General features: G+C 48.9%; 1 protein-coding gene across 2 annotated transcripts in view; it reads right to left on the bottom strand.

The window, feature by feature from the left end:
• LOC144109902 (calcyphosin-like protein) overlaps positions 1-11953 on the bottom strand; it is a 30449-nt gene extending 18496 nt beyond the window's left edge. Inside the window, exons 1-2 of one of the 2 annotated variants that reach the window (XM_077642668.1) lie at positions 11884-11946; positions 4964-5174 (exon numbers count right to left, since the gene is read on the bottom strand). The gene's annotated coding sequence lies outside the window, so the exon portion shown is untranslated. Of the gene's footprint in view, positions 1-4963; positions 5175-11883 lie in introns of both variants that reach the window. The other variant, XM_077642669.1, reaches the window with a different exon arrangement.
• Positions 11954-24606: the final 12653 nt, after the last annotated feature.

The following is a 24606-nucleotide window of genomic DNA, read 5'->3' as shown; positions in this document are numbered from 1 at the left end:
TACAACCTGCACCACGATGGCCCCTGTAGCATTTCTGCAACACTCTCAAGATCAGGGGACACACGCTCAAAAGTATGAAGATGTTCTCCCTTCTCTTTTTAAGAGCGTTAGCTCTTACTCGTCACGTTTGGCCATTTCTTGGGGTCTGCTACCACATCCCTGGCTTGATGATCACAATCTGAGGTCATTGAGTTCAAGGGTGAAGGCGGCCTCAGAAGCCCATTTGGACGTTTTCTTCACGGCGAAGACGCACAAGGTGGACATTCCGTTCAGGACTATTGTTTCAGAACGTCGCACCTGGCAGTACGAGATTTCCGGGTTCCTGCAGAGGCACCTGAAGACGCTGAAAGTTCAGGATCCGTTTTTGATTCCAAGTTCTTCTACTGTGATCCAGTTTCTTATGGACAAGAACCCGGCCACGTGCTCAGCAATGAGCATCGACGTGGAGGACCTTTACTATTCATTGCCACAGGACAGACTTCTAAGGTGTGTGCAAGATTGCATCACGGTGGATAATGATGAACAGGATTTCATTGATGCGTGCGGAGTATCGGTGGCTAGCTTCATGGAGCTGTTGTCTTTTTACCTCAACTCCACGTTTGTCTGTTGGCAAGACAGCATGTACGTCCAGAGGTCAGGCGTTTGCATAGGGTCACAGGTCGCACCTTTGCTCAGCGACATTTTTCTTTCCAAAGTTGACACTGCTTTACAGCCTGGTTTGGAAGCCATCGGCGTAGTAGCGTTTCGCTACGTTGATGACTACTTGATTTTCTTAGGCAAGGATGACTCTGATAGGTTGGCACAAGATGTTCTAGGAATGTTCAAGGAGGGCGGTCAGGGCCTGTCTTTTACGTCTGAATTTCCTAAAGATAACCATTTGCAGTTTCTTGATTTAGACCTGTGCTTTGGGGACGATCACGTATGTTTGGGCTACAGCCCCAGGTCAGGGAAGCCTCTGCTTAGCTATCAGTCTGACCACTCGAGGTTGGTAAAGGAGGGCTTGGCAGTCGCATGCATCAAGTCCGCTTTACGTAAGTCTTGCCATCACCGCTTTGAGGACTCATTCTCGCAGCAGGTTTCAAAGTTAATGGCAGCTGGGTTTCCAACTGCCCACCTTGCCCGCTTGTCTGAACGTGTTTTGACTCGCTTGAGAAAGAGCAACACGGGGCTGGAAGATGCTGACGTGGAGGTGCGGCGAAAAAAGGTGGCCGCCTTTCCCTACCTCCATGGTGTTTCACACCGACTCAAGAAACTTGCGGCGAAGTATGACGTTGGCGTTGTCTTCACAGCTAAAAACAAGATAGGAGGCTTGTGCGCCAGCGTAAAAAGGAGGCTTGATAAAACATCAAGTGATCGTTCCCGATGCACAGTGTCACATAAGACACGGCTCACCCCATGCAGAAAGAATGTGGTGTATCGCGTTCCGCTGCCTTGTGGTCGATGCTACTACGGGCAGACGGGCAGATGTCTAAATGTGCGCCTGACGGAGCACTCTAACTCTCTGGGTGGGAAGGCGAACTCTAATCTGGCGTTGCACGTGCAATCTCGAGAATGCAAATCGGACGATGATCTGTCTCTTTGCACGCCTGACTTCAGCGACACTACTGTAGTTTATAGAAATGAAAAACAAATCTGTCGCGAGATAGTTGAAGCCTTCTACATTGCTAAGGCTAAGGACACGTGTGTGGCTAAGCCGTCGGTAAACCTTCACGCTAAGGAATTTGCCTTTTTAGATAACTTGTTAGTAAGACCCTGACATTAAAAAATTTTTTTGTGTGCCCTTTCACTGATACGGCTTATGTGCGCGCGCATCTCAGTGCGAGTCTTCGTTGTTTTCTTCCTTTCAATAAAACTTCAGTTGTTAGTCCAGCCTCGTCTTGTTTGCTTCTTCCTTTGTGTCGCGTCTTCTGGCTGGTTTAAAATGAATACGCATTTATTGTTAAGAAAACTGAATTTAAAAATTCTCCCCGCTGCTAGATTCCAACTCATGGCGTTTACACCGAGGAAGACTCCGTGATAACCGTTATGCTGAATGACTGCGTATACTAACCTCTGGGATCCGTGCCGGAAAAAAAAAACTTGATGCACGGCGGTTTAATCGCGAAATTGGCCGGTGGCGGCAACACTCATATTTCATTTATTTTAATGCGAAAGCACCTCATGCCCCATTAGCACAAAAGCCTCCGTCCGCCGTTTATGGCACGAAATTTGGAGGCTGTCAGAACGCCGGTGTACGATGTTAGAACACATGTAAGTGAGCATGTGCAGACATAAATGACGAAACGTAACGTACTATGACCTTTGAAAGTCATGAATCGTAGTCACAGTCATGACTCTTAGTCAATCTGCCACGGAGCATGACTGAGCACTTTACCTCTGCCATGTAGCGTGACTTAACACTTTACAAGTAGTCATATACATGACTCATGAATCAGCAGTTTACTTCTGCAACGTTGCATGACTTAGCACTTTGCAAGTAACGTAAGGTGTGTAGAGTTTGTACAAACATGCATAGTCATGCCTCGTAGTCGTAGTCGTGACTGTCATTTTGCAACACAGCATGACTCAACACTACTTCTGCAACGTAGAATGACTCAGCACTTTGTAAGTAGTCATAGTAGTGACGCATGACTCTGCAGTTTACTTGTGCAACGTAGTATAATTCAACACTTTACAAGTAACGTAATGTAAGGTGCGTAGAGTTTGTACAAACATTATGCAAAGCCACGCCTCTTAGTCATAGTCATGACTGATAGTCACTCTGCAAAGTACCATGATCTGGCACCTTAATGCTTTCGTATTCTTACATGTAAGCAGTCTGAAGTGTCTCTGCCGAATTTTTTTGCCTTTTCTAGCTTATAAAAGCTCCTTATTCAATGAAAGTAGCATTTTATTACAACTCGGCAAAATATCGATACAGGCCAGTTTCAATTTTTCGTTGACGTCCCTTAATTTCAACGAACATTTTGAGAAGCGCGGACGTACTGTTTTCTTGTCCAGAATGCGTCAGTTCAGTGGACGTGTTAACTACAAAAGTTCAGACAAAATCTCTGCACTTTATCAAAAGTGCCGACTGCACAGTGCATGCGTGAAGTATTCATGAAATAATGCCGTTAGGAACCACTTTAATGCTTCGTATTTGTTCCTGTTCACCAAAACTGGAGACTGCGTGCTCAGTTTTTTTTTTTTTCTGCGAATTTCTACTTCAGCGAACGATTCAGGTCTCACAAGTTCGTTCAAGTAGTATTTCACTATTGTACAACTAGATTTAGACAGTTAAGCTATTTATTAAACATATAAAACTGCTCACACACACTCGAGCCCACGCAGTTTATCGGCAGCCAAATTTAATAAAGTTTCATCATCCTGCTGATAAAGAACTATCGACATTCAAGTTTATCTTGTCTCACCAGGAGGGTTTGCAGCGTGTGAACTTGCAGCATATCTTCGGCCCCTCCAGTGGCTTAAAACTTCGTTTTTCATTGAAGAAAATGTTAGGAAACGTGGCTTGTGTTATTCTACGAAGTTTTCATATCGCTTTTGGAACTCCGGATCAGTAGACGAGCGCCCTGATCCGGAGTTCCCGGGTTCGAACCCGACCGCGGCGGCCGCGTTTCGATGGAGGCCAAACGCAAAGGTGCCCGTCTGCTGTGCGATGTCAGTACACGTTAAAGATCCCCAGGTGGTCGAAATTATTCCGGAGCCCTCCACTACGGCACCTCTCTCTTCCTTTCTTCTCTGTCAGTCCCTCCCTTTATCCGTTCCCTTATGGCGCGGTTCAGGTGTCTGCCGAGATGTGAGACAGATACTGCGCCATTTCCTTTCCCCAAAAACCATTTAAATTTTACACAAGCTAAAAGCTTGGGAATTCGCACACAGTCTGAAACGTACGCAATGTGCAGTGCATTACGCAGCCAAAAAGCTGCAGGCTTTTCAATGTCTGTCATCGTTAAGAACGAAATACGCCATCGGTACTGGCTTTTTGGAGTACCTGTTGGTCTCACCCTACAGTCGTGACCAATATTGTTACCAATAGCTTAATGCTGCAATCGAAAGCCAATATGTTTGCCATCGTTGTTGCCAATAGTGTAGCCGATGTACCGTTGCTATCGATAGCTAAGCTAGTCATTGCAAGAAAATGTCACAGTATTTGCTGATTGTTGCTACTTGGAGCATATAAAATGGGCCAGGCGAATTCTGAACAGTCATCAGTGAAAAGTAACTTTTTTCATGGGTCAAAGAGCTGCTCACGTTGAACATAACAGTTGCGTGTAAGGAAACGGGCATCACAGGCTCTCCGTGACCAACAGCCATTTTTTGTATACGAAGTGCACGCGGCTAAGCGCTTAATTTTCACAATCAGGTCAGTAACCGTGAATTAAAAGGGAAAGAAGCCTGACCACTCAGTAAACAACGCGCTGTCTCGCGAGGTTTGTTTTTCATTGATCTCTGTACACGCATCCATGACCACCAACTAAGTGGAGAAACGACAGATGCAGCAGTATGCATTATCAACTAAGTCATGCTTAGTGCACGCGTCCTAATGCACTGAGCTCAATGGACGCGTCTCCAAATATCCATAACAGTGGCTGCGCTCCGCATTTCATTCTCGCTTAAATTTCATGCTGATTACCGTTTCGACCAACAATTCAGCTTGCTTACCACATCGATCAGCTGGCAAACATTTTTTAGGATTCCTGTAACGTGTAACACATCGTTGCAAAGATAATTCGCGATCTTACTTTGCAGATATGGGAAATGTCTGCAGAACAGTGTTACTGATTGTACACAAAATGTACTGCAGTAGCAGGTATAAAGTTGCAAAAACCTTACGATTTTGAGAAATTTCCGGTGCGTCGTGCAAAAGGACGCAATTAGTTCTCAACGTTACAAAGTTTGCGAGCACAATGTAGGATGAAAAAGCGAAAACAAGTTCGCTTTGCTGGCAGACAAAAATACGTACCGTGAGCAAGGCGAGGTCGATGACGACCGCTTGTCTACAGTGATCCCCTGGCGAACCTAGCGGTCGACCCCCGCGCGTCGTCTGCTGCAACGCCGGTGTAACAGACGACACGCGCCGCGTCGGAGCAGACGAAAAAAGAAGCGAGAACGGTGCTCGAAGATGGAGAAATCGCCCGCTGCGGACGTGCGCAGTCTTCGTCTTCACGGCAGCGCTGTGAGCAGTGCCCCGGTTATCGAGGATTAAACGTTAAACATATCGCAACCAGCGTATAGGTGCGCGCGGTATGCGCGCAAATAATAAAGATTGGCCCTCAAGCCGGCTTCCGAAAACTCCGCGTCTTGGCCGCACATTGGGCTGCGGGTATCGAGAGTTTGACAATGGCTCTAGTCACTGAACTCCTTTCCCAACCTGACCAAACTCCTGTGACAAAATGTTTTTGCATCTAACGGAATTATATGCCGCCTATGTTCAAAAAAAAAATTAAGAAAGTGTTTTTTTGTTGTTAAATTGTGAAGAAAATAGTCTATGTTTTTGCTACTAGGTGGCGCTACTACTTGTAAATACTAAAATTATGATTCATTTTGCGTTATTTTGGTGAGCGCCATTATTACAGGGAGTTGATCAGCTAATGTATGGCAGTCATGCCTGAGCGGTCGATGGCTCCATTGTACTACGCGCGCCGCCCGCCCTCTGAGGGGCCGTCGGTTACTATGGGTACTAATCGTAAACACGGCGTCCAGCTACGCAGAACAGCGAAAGCGATGAAATGAGTAAGAGAAACGCGGAAACTGGCTTCCAGCGAAATCAGCCCGCTGCGATCGAGTGCGGCATTATGGGGCGCGCTGTTGAACCCCCCGGCAAACGCTCTCCACATCTGCTGGCACATGTTCATTAGCTTCGTCAAAAGGGCTTGCTTCGCGCGTCGCGCGAATCGCGAATCACGTTAAAGATCGCGTGACCCCACTTCGTGACCCGTCCTCGCATACGATCAACTCTTTTGGGTTGTCTGTATACTCTGAGCACATTTCCTTCTGCTCTCCGGTCGACGCGTACGAGTACGGGTTAGCAGCCATATCGAACGCGAGCGCGTTCGTTGGAGTCACGCGAAGCAAACAATATCGACGGGAAGAATCGAGACGCTCGCGCGCCTCATTCATTAATTGTCGCGCGCGTTGTACGGCACAGCAGTTCGCGAAAGTTTGCTGCTTCCTGCTACAACCGGACGGGGGCGTTCAATATGCAAAACGCATCGCGCGATAAAAGAAATGAACGCAAGGCTTAGGGAGCTTTGCTCTTGGGGGACAGACGAACTGACGCTGCTCTTTGTCGCTTATGAGGATCCGCGAGGGTTAATTAAAAAAGTGTCATTGATCCGCCCGTGCGTACGGACGCGTCGAGCGATCGCACGGCTCTCTGGAACTGGGGAAACCCCCTCGAGTCTTTATTCCAGTGTATACGCCTGTGCCCGCACTTAGGGTGAAATTAACTGAACAATAGAAAGAGGAATTCGGCGTGGGACATTACTGATGCATTTGTTAATTGCCGAAACAAAGTGGGAGCTATGAGAAAGATAATATATTTGGTTTTGGGGGGAAAGGAAATGGCGCAGTATCTGTCTCATATCGTTGGACACCAGAACCGCGCCGTAAGGGAAGGGACAAGGGAGGGAGTGAAAGAAGAAAGGAAGAGAGAGGTGCCGTAGTGGAGGGCTCCGGAATAATTTCGACCACCTGGGGATCTTTAACGTGCACTGACATCGCACAGCACACGGGCGCCTTAGCGTTTTTCCTCCATAAAAACGCAGCCGCCGCGGTCGGGTTCGAACCCGGGAACTCCGGATCAGTGGTCGAGCGCCCTAACCACTGAGCCACCGCGGCGGGGATGAGAAAGATTACAGAGATGGGTTTTAACTGCTTCCAAGATTTTGTTGTTTGTGATTTAATTACAGTCACTTGTAAAGAAATACTGCTGTCTCAGATTTGGGACATTGCAGGAGCAGTTATACACAGCGAACAATAGGAAATCGTAATACATATATCTAGGCGCTTGCTTTGCAAAGTGCGCAGTGTATAGCTGTCGCAATGAAGCTTATTCCATATCTCAACTGTGTGCGACAAGGGAGAAATTTTATGACAATGAGGAAATGATCTGAATGGTACAATGTTCAAAGAATCAGTACTGCGGATCTCTCATGCGTGATTACTAACGAATGAAATGGGGGCTGCCCTGCAAGCATGCTTAAGCACAATATTGTGTAGCATGGCGCGCCGATTACACGTTCGTTGATGATCCAGTGAATTCAGTGACAACGACAAAGAAAGAAAAAAGCAGTTGAGTGACAAGACTTGGTAATGCTTTGAAGTAAAAACTTTGCAATCCTAGCGGTTTAAAAATGAATCTGATGGCCTTTTGCTACACAGACTAGTGTGTATCTTCGCACATGCACGATGAGGTGACCACACAACAGAAGCATATTCAAGAAGTTGCCTATCCAGAGATTTAAAACTTGTATAATTTTCATGCTGTAGTCACATCTTTTAAAGTTCTTCTTAGGTAGCCTTTTTTTTCAGTAGTTTTGCACATATAAAGTAAACGTGTTTATACCACCTTTGTTTAGAGCAGAATACTACACCGAAATCTAAATTCGCGGACGCTCTCCAGTGTGTGTGTTCCGCAAGTCTGTGCTTGAATTTCTAGGGTTGTTTCTAATTAGTAACGTCATTGTGACCGTTTTCCTAAGGAATGAATGGATAATCATTTATTGGCAGAAATGGCGGTAGGACCTTGCGTTTTCCAAAAGTTCATCTCCATTTCCCAACTCCTGCTCTAGTCATAAAAAGAAGAATACACATCACTGAGTAAAACACGACAATAAAGACTAGAAACTCAGCCTACACAAAACATTCATCCGCTTAAAAACAAAGCTGAACTGGAGCAACACTTTAGCTGAGCAACACCTTGGAGGATATCGTTAATATAAATGCTGAATGAAAGGGGTCCTAGAACGGAATCCTGTGAAGCACCGGAGGAAATATGAACCGGTTATGACAGTGCATAACTGAAACTAACAAACTCAGTACTCAGGTGCCAATAATATGTGGCACAGCCAAGTAATTTATTACTATAGGAGTCCGTAAAAAAAATCGTGAGGTATAGGCAGAAGTTTTCGTGACACACGTAGTGGAAATCGTTAGTATACGACTGGTCTTCGGCCCCGGAGTCTTCAGAGGCTGGCGCTTAACGAAGAAGACAATGACAACGACGAGACCAGCTTGTCGCCGTCCTGCGCAGTTTTATTCTCAGGAGCTCCTGCCTATAAACTTTGCCCTCTTGTGCTGTTGGAGCGTGAGGCGTTGCGCCTCGGTCTGGGGCTTGCAAATTATGTCGCCAATGCTGTTCTGCACCTTGAGGCGCGAATCCCATCGTTACCAGCTAGGTTTCGCCTTTTAGCAGTCCAACATTTTTAAAATTGTGCGACTCACCTCTTCACGCTTCCAGTATAGTATTTCTTAGTCAACCTTATGCCTTTTTTAGTGCCGCCTGGTCTAGTTTGCATACTCCGCCGATGTTTCGAGCAGTTCCCCCTTGATCCCATAAACATTCATTTCACAGATTTCCGCCAAATGTATAACAACTCATCATCTGTCCAGATTGAATTCGATGACATTTTCCCATCGAATGCAAAGCTGCAGCCCTTCCCGCTTCTTCAGGTACTATTGCAGGACCACCTAAGGTCCTTTCCCTCTCATGTTCTTATTGCTACCGATGCCTCGCAGGATCGCGAAAAGGCAGGTGTGGGAATTTTTTCGCCTTCACTGAATTGGTCTTTTTCTCTCCGTCTTCCTGACTTCACTCCAATTTTTCTGACTGAATTATTAGCAGTAATTTTTGCCTTACGAAAATTAGAAACTACCGTTTCCCAGGTCGTGGTTATGACAGACTCTCTGTCCATTTGCTCTTCATTATCCTCACCCACTGCGTCTCGGGCATTACGCCTCTTTAAGTTCCTGATTCTGCTTCATCTAAATTCGGTAAGGTTGCTTTTGGTACCAGGTCACATGGGCTTTCAACTTAAATGAGGTTGCAGACTCCTTAGCAAGGGTCTCTCTCTCTGCGGCCCAATTGTTGCTGTCCTGCCAACGTGTGCATATACAGCTGCGATGAGGTTTCGCAGCTACGCAATATTTCGGGAATTTTCTGCCTCGACTCTTATATCATCTCCCAAATATCAGCATCATCTGCATCCTTGGAGTAGCAAAGACTGGCGCTCGCGCAGACTAGAGGTCTCTTTCGCGCGTTTGCGTTGCCGGGTTCCCCTTATAAATTTCTACCTTCACAAATCTGGCCTGGCGGTTTCCCACTGTGCCCTTTTTGTGCCGAACCTGAGACAATAGATCACTTCCTGCTCTTCTGCCGCCGCTTCTCTCATTTCAGGAAGAGTCTTTTGCAAATTCCATTCCATCAACGGGGCTTGCCTGTGTCCTCCGCGGTGGTTCTTTCCATTGGCGCTTCTTTGCTTGGACGAAGCGACAGTAGTGTGCGCTCTGCTGTGCAAAATTTCCTTCAAGAAACGCAGCGACTCCCACTCTAATTTCTTTTTCCCGCTCTCAGTCAGTACTACATTGAAACATTACAGGCATTGTATAATATTATGCACATTAAGCCATTGTCCCGTCTTCGATCTTCACTTAACAGGACCCCGGTCCTTGCGTCTTCCAATCTATCAGTCTACATGCTATTACTACGCCTTTTCCCGCCAAAACGTTCGTGTATCCAGCAATTAACCGCCTGTGTCTTGGCCACTCCCTCGCGGTGGGTATGTGCCAGCATTTTTTAGACCTACCGACCTACCGACCCACCCACCCACTCACCCACTCGGAAAGACCCCAGTAGCGAGAGCAACGTTGTAAATGTGAGTTAACGGAGCAGCAAGTAAGTCAATAATAAACTTAAAAGGTTTTATGCGCAATCCATCTTTGTCCTCTGCACTGCTACATCTTAGGTTATTAAAAACTGCTACGACTTCAGCTTCAGTTGTGCGGAAAAGGAATATATACAGACTCAGCAACAGTTGGCGTTCGCAAAGCGTAACCGGCAGTCGGTGCGGTGGAAGCGAGCAATGTTTTTGTGATGCTCGAAAATGTTCATTAAATGTTTTTGAGAGATCGTCCCCGCTAATGACTATGCCGTCTTTCATTACTGAGGTGACAGGAGGTTTGGGATTCCGGTTTAATAGTTTATTAAGTTGACACCATTTCGCGCTTACATTTCTGCCAGACATGGAGGAGAAAGTGCTGTTGTAGTAATTAAACTTCGCGGATTTCAGCTCTCGGTTAAGAGAATTGCAGTATTTCTTAAATTTCTGTAGCTTTGATGGATCACGGGGTTGAATAAACTGTGCAAACAACTCTTCTTTAACCTTTAGTTTGCGCAGTAGGTCCTGCGTTATCCAGGGCCTTTTAGCTTTTTGTTTGCGAGACGGTGAACCAAATAGCATTTATCGTGCACAACCTTTATTTTATTAATCAGCATGCTGTATGCGTCATTCACCGTCTTTTGAGCGCGTCACGTAATCCCATCTAGCTGCGCACATATCAGCTCGGAAGCGTTCCAGGGTTATCATATCTGCAAACTGTTGGTCCGGCAGAATTGGACCTTGAAGCATGAAAGAAAGCCAAAGAAAGTTTGAATGTGGTCACTGATGTCTGATAGAAGTGTGCCAGCTTTTGCATTGGAAATTTCTGAGTTAGTAACTTGTCGGGTCGAGACGCTTTGCGTGTCAACGTTCACGTCTACCGCTAAGACCAGTGATTGTCGATTGGTGAATACATAATCAAAGAGACTTTCAAGCATATCAAGGACTTTTCTAGAAACTACCGTCCGGGGTGGGGGGGGGGGGGGGTATAACAGTGTTTACTTCGCGATCATGCTCAACAGTTTGCATTTCATAGTCGGCAGTAGATAAAGTGAACTGCTAATTACATGTAATTGTGCAAGTATTCAAAACTAGTATTGAAACAACGCCACCTTTGCGGTCAGGTCTATTCAGGGCAAAATGCGTACAGTGCTCTGAAATTAAATAGTTCGCTTTGTCGTGATACCAGGTTTCTGTAAACATTACGACTTCAAAGGAAAAGTTGAAAGAGTCGAAAGTGACTGTATTTCATCGTTCTTATTGTTCACCGATCGGCAATTCAAATGAAAAATCTTCAGACTCGGTTCCTCGACAGCCTTGTTTAAGGCTACCGGAGCAAGCAAATCATACATGTCCATGTTCAAGAGGATCCATCGATTTAGAGCACTGACTAAGCTCATTTTTTTCACGTCCTCGGTCAAGATCTTCAGCACTTTGCTCTTTTCCATTTTTCCGTGCATAAATTTGACCTCCACGGACCCAAATTTTCATCCTGCCTCACTTTTCTTAGTGATTGCCAGTGCTAGCAAACGCTTGCGATCAGGGCATAAATGCTCATTAATATATACCTCTGTCTTCTCCTTGAAACCAAGTGGTTTACAAGAAAGGTTCTTATTGTTTCTCGCTTTTAGAAGGACTGCATCGCGTTTTTTGCGGAGGACGAACTGGGCAACAATGTTAAATGCAGAAGAGTTTCCATACACAGGAACGCGATGGCATGCATCAAGGTCAGAGGCCGAAATTTCTTCGCCAATAACAATTTTTCCCATGATTTCAGCTAGGTCCTCGTCCGGTTCTACGGGTATACCTTTAATTTGTAAGTTAGCATTTCTTGAATATTGCTCACATTGCACCAGCGTGCTTCGAACCTCTTAGTCTGAGTTATTAGCCAGTCACATCGCTCTTGTAATGTTTTCATTCGTCTTTCGCAGACGCTTACACGCAAAAGTGGCAGCTTTAAAGTACAGAACTAGCGGAATTATGTCGCAATTTTCAAAGCACCAACCTGCAGAGAAAGTAGAGCCCGGAAAGCCAGGTAAGTGGGAGTGTCGTCCGTGCTCCTCACGCCACAGCTGCCTTGTGAAATGTCGTCCGGCCAGTCGTCACGTTTTATGCATGGAAATTTTGCGTTGACGTCGCAGCTTATCCGGGCGTAGCTTGTGCGCAGGCGCGTCGATAACTGTCGATGTGGGTCTCGGATTTCCACTGTGTAACTGCGGAAAAATCGGTACAGAAACAATGCTCATGCTTTCAAAATATCTATTTGACAGTAACGTGTTCTACGATGCGATTGCGAAAAGTGTTAGAGGTAAACCGAGTACTCGTGCGAAAGCATGAGTTCATTCATCAAAGAGAGGAACACTTATGCTCCGCCTTAAAGGGAATGATAACCTTTACTGGGTTAATACCCGTATATGCAGAATTGGCCATTCTCTACAGATCGCTACGAGTCCTCATACCACTAGCAGCCCATTGGCGCAGTGGTTAAGCGTTGCGCCACTGCACTGGCAGGTGGCTGTTTCTATCGCACGAACCCGTAGGGATGGTGCGACCGATCTTGCGCTTCCCGAGAAACCTCTCGCGACCAATCTTAATTTAACCGCCATCTGCCACAGTGGCCAGGTTGGTCACAATCCGGTGGGCAGGTTGTGATGACGCCACAAGGTTACATCACCTGCACACTAAACGATTTCTCACCCTTGGGTGTAAATCAGCTGTCCCGAGACAAACACCCTTTTCCAGTTGTTCGGTGCTAAAAATGGTGCAGAGATCAGCACCTTTAAGGAAGGGTGCACTTAATGATACTTTAGAGGATGTGATGGTTGCACCCTCATAAAAGGGTACTATTTTTCTATAACACCTCTACGAATGCATGTCGGAAGGGTGCTCCACATTGATGCACCCATGAAGCAAAAGCCTTGGTCTGATGCGCGCCCTCTAAACTTTCATGTTTTGCACCCTTCCTGAAGGGTGCTGGTCTCTGCACCCTTTTTAGCACCCAAAAGGGTGTTCGCCTGGGGACAGCTGATCTGCACCCTTAAGGATGAGAATTTGTTTAGTGTGCAGATGGAGCGACGTCCTCCTTCCATTGGCTACAGCTGGTGTGGCGCTCCTCCGAACTAACCCGAGCTAAGCTGAGCGCACAAGACAAGACCAGACAAGATTCTTGCTCGGATTTAGTACAATGCTTTCGAACTGTAGTAGGATACAACTTAAAAAAAAAACAGCAGTTGCTAACACTGGGCCACGGTCCGCGGCGTTGCTTGTATTACTCCGCTGGCCCATCGTAATAATAAACAAAATCAACTTTTTAATGACTTTATTAAACAAGCCACGTATAAAAATCTAGAGCTGATAACTTTTTTTCTCGAGATTAGCTTCTTGTTTAGGTAACAAGAGAAGTTTAAACAACGGACTACTTTTCTGTCAGGACCGGCGCGCAGAATTCCTGCGCGCCGGTCCTGAAAGTGGGCGGAGCTTCACTGCAGACTTAAGTTGTATCCGAGTGTAATAGCAGATTCTAGAAGGTAGATATCAGCGAATTCGGTATGTAGTTATAATTTCCTTCTTACCAGACTTGTAAATCAGAGCAATGTTATCGTCCTTCCAAATTCGCTGCACTGTTGTGGACGGGGTTCGGATGGCACAACCTGAAGAAAGGTTTCCTTGTTATGTGCGAAGTTCTTTTTGCACAGGACGTGATATCGGAGGCTGTATACGCGCACCAACCGCGGACGAAAGCCCGCGGAACAGCGACGTCAAGGCCCTCCAGTCGAACTCGATTTTACCTTCGAAGTTCCACAGCGGCTCAAGATTAGGTTTTTAGACATTCAAATTGAACAAGCTGATAGCCACACCTGATGGCTGGTCTTACACTACAAAAAGCGAGAAAGGTATGTGAGCTATGACTCGGGCCACTCAAAACTCGCAAAACGGAGCGTGGCATATTCTAGCATTATGCAAAATAATAAAAAAATCACGCGGCCACAAGATTAAGGACAGCCTCTTTGTGCAAGTAGACAGAGTACAGAAAAGCTTGCTTCTGTAGCGGAAAAAGCATTAAAGTAATCACTCGAGGTAAAATCAACAAAAATAAACCAGAAAAAAGCGTCCCGTCCCGCTACCGTACATTAACAAGATAACTCATGAACTGAAAAAGATTGGAGACATATATAAAGTTCGAATCGTTTGCACAGCGCCTCGAAAGCTGATAATCCTGTTCGCACAAATGAATACCGGGAAAAAAAAGCCCAAATGCGAAACAACCGGCAGATACATGGTATGTAGAATGCATGCGACAAATGCATAATTAATAAAATTCCATTTTTTCACGGAGATGCATCAATAAAAGAGTAGAAACCGCAGCGGTGACCTAGTTGTTTGAGCATCCGCTCGCATGTGGGAGGTACAGGGTTCGATCCCCAGTGTGCTGGGTACCCACTGGTGATACAATGTACAAGCTTCCCCTGGTCGGTGTGCTCGGCTTATTTAGTGTGAAATGCTTGCGAAAAGGGTCTTTGACCCCACGTTGAGTAGAAGAAAATACCTTGTGCCATTGCGCTCTTTGGCCACAGATGCACTTGCGCCATAAAAATCCATCATCAATAAGCGAACATTCCAGGAACTGTTGCCTGACTACGAACCCGGGGAACCTGGCCACGCGTTGTGCTCGACACAAGTGTCATACGTTGATGAGACCACCATAATAGGGCATGGAAATGAGAGGATAGAAAGAGATATTAGGAAAGCACAAGCAATCTTCGAAGCAGATCCGGAAAAGTGAGTAAGTGACCGTTCTGTTGCCTTACCAGGAACAGATATAAACGTAATCAAGAACGGATATATATTGGTGGGGCGTCACATGAATCAAAGCAGAAATAATCGAATATTCCATGTGCTAATGAAAATCGTATCAAAAGCAACTTCGTGTGTATCAAACAGTTATCAGTTCGCGCCTTGTACGTACATGTTTCTTTGTCTCGTCGTTTCTGTCGTTGCTTCGTAGCGCCCAGTATTCCATATATAATAAGTGGCTTATCGCTTAACCGCTGCACCACTGAGCCAGGAGTGGCATGAGGGCTCCCAGCGATCTATGGATGTTAAGTTGAAAATGACCAACTTAGCATATAAGGGCAATAACTCATTACGCTATCGCGTCATATCCTTAGGCAAAGCTTAAGTGTGTCCACCCCCCCCCCTTTTTTCTACTATAAATAAATGTTTTTCACCGCCACCACCACCTATTATGAGACCTAAATGGTCAGAACCACTGTGTTGCATGTCACCCTGCAAGCCACGCTGTTGGGGACGCCCACTGTAAGCGGCTTCTCATAAGTCAGGGAACTTGGGCTGTTTCTATTAGGGCATATCACTCCAACGCCGTTTAACACAAAAACGGTAGCCGCCTGCACAGTCCCGCCATGGTGCCACATGCGTGCGCATCCGTTGGGGGCAGCTCCGAAGTGCAACGTGCCATCGGCCGGTCGATGGACGAACGACTTCTGCCAGCCTCAGCCTCCTTCCTTGCCGCCGCCGCATCGCTAACGTCGTACGTACACGACTCCGTGAGGCCGGCACAGTATAACGACTTAACAATTAAGCGAAATATTGGGCTTGTAATGTGAATAATGTCACAATTTTGAAACTAATTTCTTTCCACGTTTGTATTTTACGCCCTTCGTCGTCATTGGCTGAAGCGACTCTAGGGCTCGGAAATTTAGATGAGGGGTTTCAGCCAATCACGAAATGTTGGAGATTCAAAAATGGAACAGTTTTCCTTCTTCCGTGGCATTGGTAACATCTGCCATATACATACCCACACTTCATTTTGTGAAGATTACTCGAATAAATTTTATGTGGTGTGAGCATGGTGTGAGCATGCCAAAAAAGCCGGGAGCTACCGATCATCAGAAACCCCAGAATAGAGCAGTGGGAGAGGATACTGACTAGTGCCTCCTGCGGGAGCACTAGCTAGCTCAATGCTAGCTCAGGCCTAGAGGACCAGAAAGCATTGCAGGATGCAAAGGGCGAAAGAAGCGGCCATCTCCAATGGGGCCTGTTGTGATCGGAGGCCCCGACAGTGGGAACAAGACGAGCCCGGCAGGCGCCATCGAACTATGTTTGACCAAAGGTGCTGTCGTCCTGAGAAGAGGATTAGGAACTGCTCCTGGCGACGGTGAGCTGTGACGAAAGGCCTCTCATCCCTTCGTCCGGAGTATGGAATGCGGCATTTCTCCCGAACTGCACCCTCACGTGGACCGGCAGAAAGACCCGAACAAAGGCGCCGGACCCTCCTCGCTAGCTTGCACCTGCGCGGCCAGACAAAGCTGGGGTGGACACGGCTGATTCATCTTACCCTCTGGAATTCACGGGGCCGTCAGGACGCATCTTTCCCATGGAGGGGATCACCGCCTGCAAAGCCAACGACCTTATGCACCTGGTCAACCTGTCGGAAACAGCATTCCAGGACCTCAAGGCGCCAGGATTCCTTATCGCCTGTGCACGTGTTTGTGTGGGCGGAGTGGTCACGGGGTTGGGGAAGAGACTATGAAGAGTGTGTCTGCCCACTGGACGCTTGATCAGCCACCGGTTTCCTTAGCTAGGTGCCTAGGGAATATCCACTGTATTTAAGCCGCGATTAGGCTGGTTTCACGGCACTTTGGTCTCCCTGCTTCTGTTGTAAATATTGTTACGGGGATGTTACGGCGGTAAGTCTATATTGGCGGCTGCTCTGAGATGGCCAGCACTCAGCTCAGAACCGAGCGCCCAGCTACCAACTGTCAACGTCGTCGTCGTTCAGCGCACCGCCACTTCTTCGTTCATGATTCGTCCACTTGTAATACTATCCCCATCGGCTGAAGGCAACGTCCCGGTGCGTGTTAGGCGTGCGATGTCGATGGTGGGTGATAGGGCTTGAGGCGAGCTACATGAACGACTTCGGACTTCAGTGGAGCGGACGTCGACTTTGGGTGCAGCGGCGTGATTTCATACGTTACGTCGGTCACTGCCCGTAATACACGATAAGGACCTGTGTAGCGCGGCAGAAGTTTTTCACATAACCCCACACGACGGGATGGGAGCCACAGCAAGACGAGAGATCCGGCAGGGTATCGCACATCACGGTGCAGGCCATCGTAGCGGTGTTTTTGAGCCTCTTGGGAGGCGGAGAGCTTGTGCCGAGCAACCTGGCGGGCGGCGTCTGCTCGGGCGATAGCGTCACGCGCATATGTAGTGACAGGGCCAGCTGTGGGCAGCAGAGTGTCGAAGGGCAGTAAGGGGTCTCGTCCAAAGAGAAGATAGAATGGCGAGTAACCAGCGGTATCATGGCGCGAAGAGTTGTAGGCGAAGGTGACAAAGGGCAAGCTTATGTCCCAGTCCCGGTGGTCGTCGGATACGCACATGGCGAGCATGTCTGTCAGCGTGCGGTTGAGATGCTCCGTAAGGCCGTTCGTCTGAGGATGATAAGCAGTGGTGAACTTGTGACGAACGGAGCACGAACGAAGGATTTCGTCAACAACTCGGGAAAGGAAGCAGCGGCCACGGTCGGTAAGGAGTTGACGGGGAGCGCCATGGTGTAATATGACGTCGTGCAGAAGGAAGTCAGCGACGTCAGTGGCGCAGCTGGTTGGAATGGCGCGAGTGATCACGTACCGCGTGGCATAATCGGTGGCGACGGCAATCCACTTGTTCCCCGTGGAGTACTCCGGGAAGGGCCCAAGTAAATCTAGCCCAACACGAGAAAACGGGTCGGTCGGGATGGGGATCGGCTGCAGGTGTCCAGACGGCAGGACAGCGGGCTTCTTTCGGCGCTGACAGACGTCGCAAGCGGCGACGTAGCGTTGGACGGAGCGGTACAGACCAGGCCAGAAGAAACGCCGGCGCACGCGGTCGTACGTACGGGAGACACCAAGATGACCAGCCGTAGGTGCGTCATGCAGTTGTTCGAGGATAGTGGACCGTAGGTGGCGGGGAACAACGAGCAAGTGCTCAGCGCCATCAGGTCGCATGTTGCGGCGGTACAGCGTGTTCCCGTCCAGCAAAAACCGGGCCAGAGAAGTGTCGCTGCGGTCGGTGCTGAGGCGGTCGATGAGAGAGGTGAGGGTGGGATCCAAGCGCTGTTCGTCGGCAATGTGGGAGAGGTCGGAGATGGAGAGGACACAGGCATCCGACTCACAGTCTGTAGAAGGAGGATCGACGGGATAGCGGGACAGGCAGTCTGCATCTTGATGGAGGCGACCGGACTTGTGAACCACGGAAAAGGTGTATTCTTGCAATCGCAATGCCCACCGGCCAAGACGGCCAGTAGGGTCCTTGAGAGATGAGAGCCAACACAGGGCGTGGTGGTCGGTTATAACAGTGAATGGGCGGCCGAACAAGTATGTGCGGAATTTTCCAATGGCCCAAACAAGAGCCAGGCACTCGCGTTCTGTGATGGAGTAATTCTTCTCGGCGGAAGAAAGAAGACGGCTGGCGTACGCAATCACGCAGTGCTGGCCGCGTTGTCGCTGAGCAAGGATGGCGTCAATTCCGTGACCACTGGCATCGGTGCGAAGTTCAGTCGGGGCAGACGGGTTGAAATGGGCCAATACAGGAGGGTTGGTGAGGACGGCGATAAGGCTGGAGAATGCAGTAGCCTGCTCTGGGCCCCAGGAAAAAGGAACGCCTTTCTGCAACAGATTGGTGAGAGGGCGAGCGACGGCTGCGAAGTTCGGGATGAACCGGCGAAAGTAGGAACAGAGACCGATGAAGCTGCGGACATCACTGGGCGAGCGGGGACAGGAAAAAGCACTGACGGCACGAACTTTATCAGGGTCAGGTTGTATGCCACTCGCATTCACCAAATGGCCGAGGACTTTGAGTTCGCGGCGGCCGAAAGTACATTTTTTTTAGTTGAGTTGAAGACCTGCGCGGCGGAAAAGTGCCAAGATGGACGAAAGGCGAAGCAGGTGGGTTTCAAAAGAGGGCGAGAAAACAATTACATCATCTAAGTAACAAAGGCAGGTCGTCCACTTGAAGCCCCGGAGTAACGAGTCCATCATCCGTTCAAATGTGGCAGGGGCGTTACAAAGGCCGAAGGGCATGACCTTAAAATGGTAAAGGCCATCAGGGGTGACGAAAGCTGTTTCTCGCGGTCTCTTGCGTCAACAGAGATTTGCCAATACCCGCTACGAAGGTCGATGGAAGAAAAGTAGCGGGCGCCATGTAAACAGTCCAGTGCATCATCTATGCGCGGAAGGGGATAGACGTCTTTCTTCGTGACCTTGTTGAGATGACGATAGTCGACGCAAAACCACCAAGTTTGGTCTTTCTTTTTCACGAGCACGACAGGAGATGCCCAAGGGCTGTTTGAAGGCTCGATGATATCGTTGGCCAACATCTTGTCCACCTCCCGCTGGATGATCTGGCGCTCTGGTAGCGACACACGATAAGGCCTCCGGTGTATAGGTCTGGCATCGCCGGTGTCAATGCGGTGAGTCACTACCGACGTTTGACCCAGAGGAGCAGAAGCGAAGTAAAAAATGTCGGAGTAGGACACCAAAAGGTTGTGAAGATCCTGGGCATGCTCGGGGCTCAGGTCAGAAGGAATCATCGCAGAAATGGATTGCGGAACGTTGGCCGGGATGTCGGCCGCTTGAGGGACAGTAGAAGGCGGTCCAGGTGAGAGAGCAGTGACGGTACAGTCGGTGAGAGAAGACAAAGTAGCAAGTGATATGCCTGCAGGAAGAACTTGTGGTGACAAGCTGAAGTTGAGGACAGGAAGGGAGGTGCTATTCTTGGTGACGGTCACGATGAGGTGCGGAAGAACAACATTGCGGGAGAGAACGACATCGGCGAGTGGACAGGCAAGATAATCCCCATCACGAACCGCAGGAAATGGGGACATAGGCAGATAAACGGCAGAGTCGGGGGGCAGGCGAGCGTACTCGGTGGAGCGAAGGCGGGGCGTGGAGCTTGAGGGTGTGTCGGCTGAGCTGAGAGGCAGGTCCAATCGTAAAAGGCCGCTGGAGCAGTCGATAAGGGCAGAGTGAGCGGTTAGAAAGTCTAGACCAAGGATCACATTGTGAGGGCAGTGTTCGAGGACGGTGAACAAAACTGGGATGTGACGATCGGCAAGAGTGACGCGGGCAGTGCACAGGCCAGTGACGGCAGCAGTGCTGCCATCGGCAACGCGAACGGTGGGCGAAGCGGCAGGGGTCTGAACTTTTTTGAGGCGACGGCAAAAGGATGAGCTAAGAACCGAGACTTGGGCACCAGTGTCAATGAGGGCAGAAACAGGAACAGCGTCCACAAAAACGTCGAGCAGATTACAGGGCGAAGGCTGGGTCAGTAGAGGATTTTCAGGTCGGGGCACCAATGCAGCATCACCTCCGGGAGCTGCACTGGCTAGTTTCCCGCGAAGCGGCCTGCAGAGGACGGTGAGTAACTGCGGTGCGGAAGAGGTGAGCGGGAACGGTGGGCTGTTGGGGAGGGAGAGCGGCTGGTTCTACGAGGAGGCGGTGTGGACTCGGCGCTGGGTGGGTTATACCGAGGCGTGAAGCGACGGGGTCCATAGTCATAACGGCGGTCGACGTAGGGCAAAGGTCGGGGAGGTGCGGACCAACGGCTGCGGCAGTGGCGGGAGATGTGGCCTACGCGCGAGCACGTGCCGGTCGTCAGGGGTACGCCACTCATCCGGATTGCGATACCTTGTGTAACCTGGGACGAAGGTGTTGCGGGCCGTAGCAGTAGCGACCACGGGAGAGATGGGGCTCGCACTCCGAGGTTCGACGGGACGATGGCTGGAGGGCATGCCCAAGTTGGCGACCTTCTGGCGGACGACAGCTTGAATAAGGGATATTGTGGCCAGGGTGTTGACCGACAAGGGCGCGTTGGGCGTAACAGGAGCCAGCGCCTCCAATTCACGGCGCACGATGCGAGTCACGTTGTCGGGGTTGGAAGGCTGCCTTAGTGTCGGCAGATCCTCGCACGTGGAACTGGCAGCTGTGTTAGGCAGGCGGTCGAAGCGGTGTGCAATGCGCCGGTGCTTGGCCTGCTCGAAGCGTCGACACACCTGCAGAACGGAGTCAACCGTAGAGCAGTCCCGGCATAGAAGAAGGTGGAAGGCATCGTCGGCAATGCCTTTAAGAATGTGGCCTACCTTATCGTCTTCGGTCATGTTGGGATCGACCTTTCGGCACAGTGCCAAGACGTCTTGAATGTATGTAATATATGATTCAGTGGCCGTTTGGGCGCGAGCTGCAAGTTCTTTTTTGGCAGCAAGCTGACGGCCAACTGGTTTCCCAAACAGGCCGCGGAGCTTTTGCTTGCAGGCATCCCACGTGGCAATCTCTTCTTCGTGGGTTTCGAACCAGACGCGTGCGGTGCCGGCGAGATAAAATATTACATTGGCCAGCATCAGCGTGGCGTCCCACCTGTTGTGCTGGCTAACACGCTCATAAAGCGAGAGCCAGTCCTCGACGTCCACGCCATCTGTACCGCAGAATGTGCCCGGGTCGCGAGGGTGGGCTACGACGACAGTTGGCGTGACAGGCGCAGACGGAGGGGCCGGGTCGGTAGTCATCTCGCCGGTTCGGCCCGTTGTCTCGTCGGGTCGTCGGCATGTCGGCTCGAACCCGCGACCTCCACCAAAAGATGTTACGGGGATGTTACGGCGGTAAGTCTATATTGGCGGCTGCTCTGAGATGGCCAGCACTCAGCTCAGAACCGAGCGCCCAGCTACCAACTGTCAACGTCGTCGTCGTTCAGCGCACCGCCACTTCTTCGTTCATGATTCGTCCACTTGTAACAATATGTAAACAAACCTTCAAGTTTACCAACCCTCCTGAAGGCTTCCCTCCGTAGTCTGCAGAGTTCATCGTCATGCGGTGAAGACCTCGGTCCCGATACCCAAGCATATCAGGCCCTGGACTAAGGACTCCTCTCACTTTTTTTTGCTCATAAATAAAGCTTCATTCATTAATTCATTCATTGCTGGGATCATGTACGTGATCACAGGAGGCGTCGCCTGCAAAAGAGAGCAGTCTGTGAGCAGGAAACCGCGCCAGGCTGGTCGCGAACAGACGCGAGGGAACTAATATTAGACAAATTTAAAGCGCTTACTCCCAAGTGATTTTATTACTCTGGAAAAAGCCCTTTTACGCGATAGCTCGTTCCGTCGAAAAGCCGTCGGCGTATAGTAGGCAGCACCGCGTGTTGGAAGTAATTGAGGGTTGCGTAAAAAGAAATCGTATGATGGTAATTTGTGGTTCTAGTGATTGGCGATTGATTGGTGTGTTATAGGCGATGACGAGTTAATGAAATCATTGTAATTAATTGATGAATGAAAAATTAGAAAAATGCGCGTTCAAAGGTGTCAAACTGCTGATAATGGAAAGCCAATGTTTACTGATGCTAAGTATCGGTGTATATCATTGTCCTAATAAAACAATCTTGTGCAAAAAAAAAATCTAAAGGGTCTCAAATCAGTATGATGACTGGCAGAGTATCTGGCAAGCACGGTGGACTCATGGAAAAGGAGACTTTACGCCTGGTGCAGGCTTTCGTCATTAGCCGAATAACATATGCAGTGCCCTACCTCAAACTGCGGCAGAGCGACAAGAAGAAATTAGACGTAATAGTCAGACCGGCCATCAAGAAGGCGCTTGGACTCCCCTTCAAGACGCCCACTGATCGCCTTCTCCATCTAGGAATGCATAACACGCTGAAAGAACTACTCGAAGCTCACCAAACAAACCAAATAATGCGGTTATCAAAGACCAAAGTTGGTAGACGAGCCCTCGAGGATCTGCGCATAGCGCTGCCACCAACAACAGAAGACAGAGGGGACATCCCCAACGACTGCAGAGATAAACTACTAGTTAAATCAATACCAAAAAACATGCATCCCTTAGCACAATCAAGGTAGGAGAGCAGCCAGGGCTAGAGCTATAGAGAAGTATTACGGCAGCAAAAATGGCACGTATTATGTAGACTCGGCGGGCCCTACGCAAGAGGGCATCTGCACCGTCACGGTCATACACGAGGGAAAGCAGGTGGATGCTCTCAGTGAAAACTAGTAAAGTTGCGTTAGCCGAGGAAATGGCGATAGCGCTGGCAGCCACTCATTCCGATGCCACGTGCTTAATTTCTGGTTCTGAGTACGCCTGTCAAAATTATATAAGGGGAAGAATAGCGCCGCTTGCCAGCAAAATTTTAGCAAATGTGCAGCATAGCTCAATGCAGAGAACAAAACAATTGGTATGGGTGCCCGGACACCAGGCAACAGAAGGGAATGAGGCTGCTCACACAGCCGCCCGAGCATCTCTTCCCCGGAGTTCCCCTGAATTCCCAGACTCGATCTGTCGGCACTCCTGTACCGAATCCGCTTACCACATGTGCGGACATTACAGCATATCTGCGCTTCAGTAGGCAGACGTTCCCAGAGCCCGCCAAGGGCCTGGATAGAACTGAGGAACGACACCTCAGAAGGCTGCAAATGGGGTCGTTTCTAAGCCCTGCGATTCTAAAACACATAGACCAAACTTTTTTGGAGTACTGTAAATTTTGTAAGATGTGGGCAGACGCGTATCATATGGTATAGGCCTGCCAGAAAAATCCGCAAATAGAGTAAATCAGACAGCGAGAGGGCTGGGAGGTGACCTTGTCCAGCTGCTTGGACCTGGAGTCCCAGAGGGCTCTGGTCCAAAGAGCGTGGGCAGCGGCTACCGCCAACGGTGTCCTAGAACGAGGACTACCACTCAGGCAAGGGAGCGGTGAAGCCCTCCACTCTCCTCTAAAACACGCCCGTGCATCCAGTAAAGTTTTACCACCACCAAAGGGTCTCAACAGCATCATATGATGCACCAAATGACGTACACTATTGCGTCAACTCATAATCATAAGTGCAGCGTAGGAGTCCTCCAACATTTTTTGTACTGAAACAGGCAGGACATGGATATATCAGATTACATAATAGAGCAAAAAACTGCAAACAAAATACCAAATGCGAACCCTTTTGCGAGTTTGAATAGCTTGGGAAATATCCTGCTGATTAGAGAAAGAAGGGTTGTCTTATTTTTTGGTTGCGATTTTTGCTTTGTGATGTAACGTAACATCTACCTTTCACAGAGCTGAAATGGGGGTGGCTTCCTGGCCTGTGGGGCGTTTGCAGATTGTGGCGAGGGCTCCTAGCTACGAGGAAGTATCTGTTGCTGTAGCCATCTTCGCTTTGCCAGACAGGGTTGCTGTGACACACATCTTTTCCTTCAATCTTTCCTCTTACCTTTTTTCGACTCTCCTCTGTGCGTGGCAGTGATTGTGGCTCAGCTAAAGTCAGTGGACAAGCCCGTGTACTTTCCTTTTCATTATTCCTTCAGCCGCAACAACAGCAGCAACAAAATGAGCTGAGTACCTGCTTCGTCTGTCTAGTCATTCCTTTGCATCTGCTTCATCCATTCCTGATGAGCTTGGCGCAAACATGGAAGGGTTTGGGGGAGGTCTTCGTGAGCTTACGCATTTTTCCACCAAAAGACTTGTCTTTGTCAGGACAACTAGGTCACCATGCACATCCTTTACTCAGAGGGAAATTGGTTTTGAGGAAAGGCACAGTAACTGTCTCATTTCTCAGTGGACACTTCAACAGAGCCCTGAGGGAAAGAACGAGTGAAAGAAGAGAGAAAGAAGTGCTGTAGTGGAGGGCTCCGGAATGATTTCCACCACAGAGAAAAGCCCCCCAAAATTTCCATCGCCT

The sequence above is a fragment of the Amblyomma americanum genome, chromosome 11 (genome assembly GCF_052857255.1).
Source record: "Amblyomma americanum isolate KBUSLIRL-KWMA chromosome 11, ASM5285725v1, whole genome shotgun sequence".
Lineage (NCBI taxonomy): Eukaryota > Metazoa > Arthropoda > Arachnida > Ixodida > Ixodidae > Amblyomma > Amblyomma americanum.
This window is presented reverse-complemented; position numbering and strand designations above follow the sequence as displayed.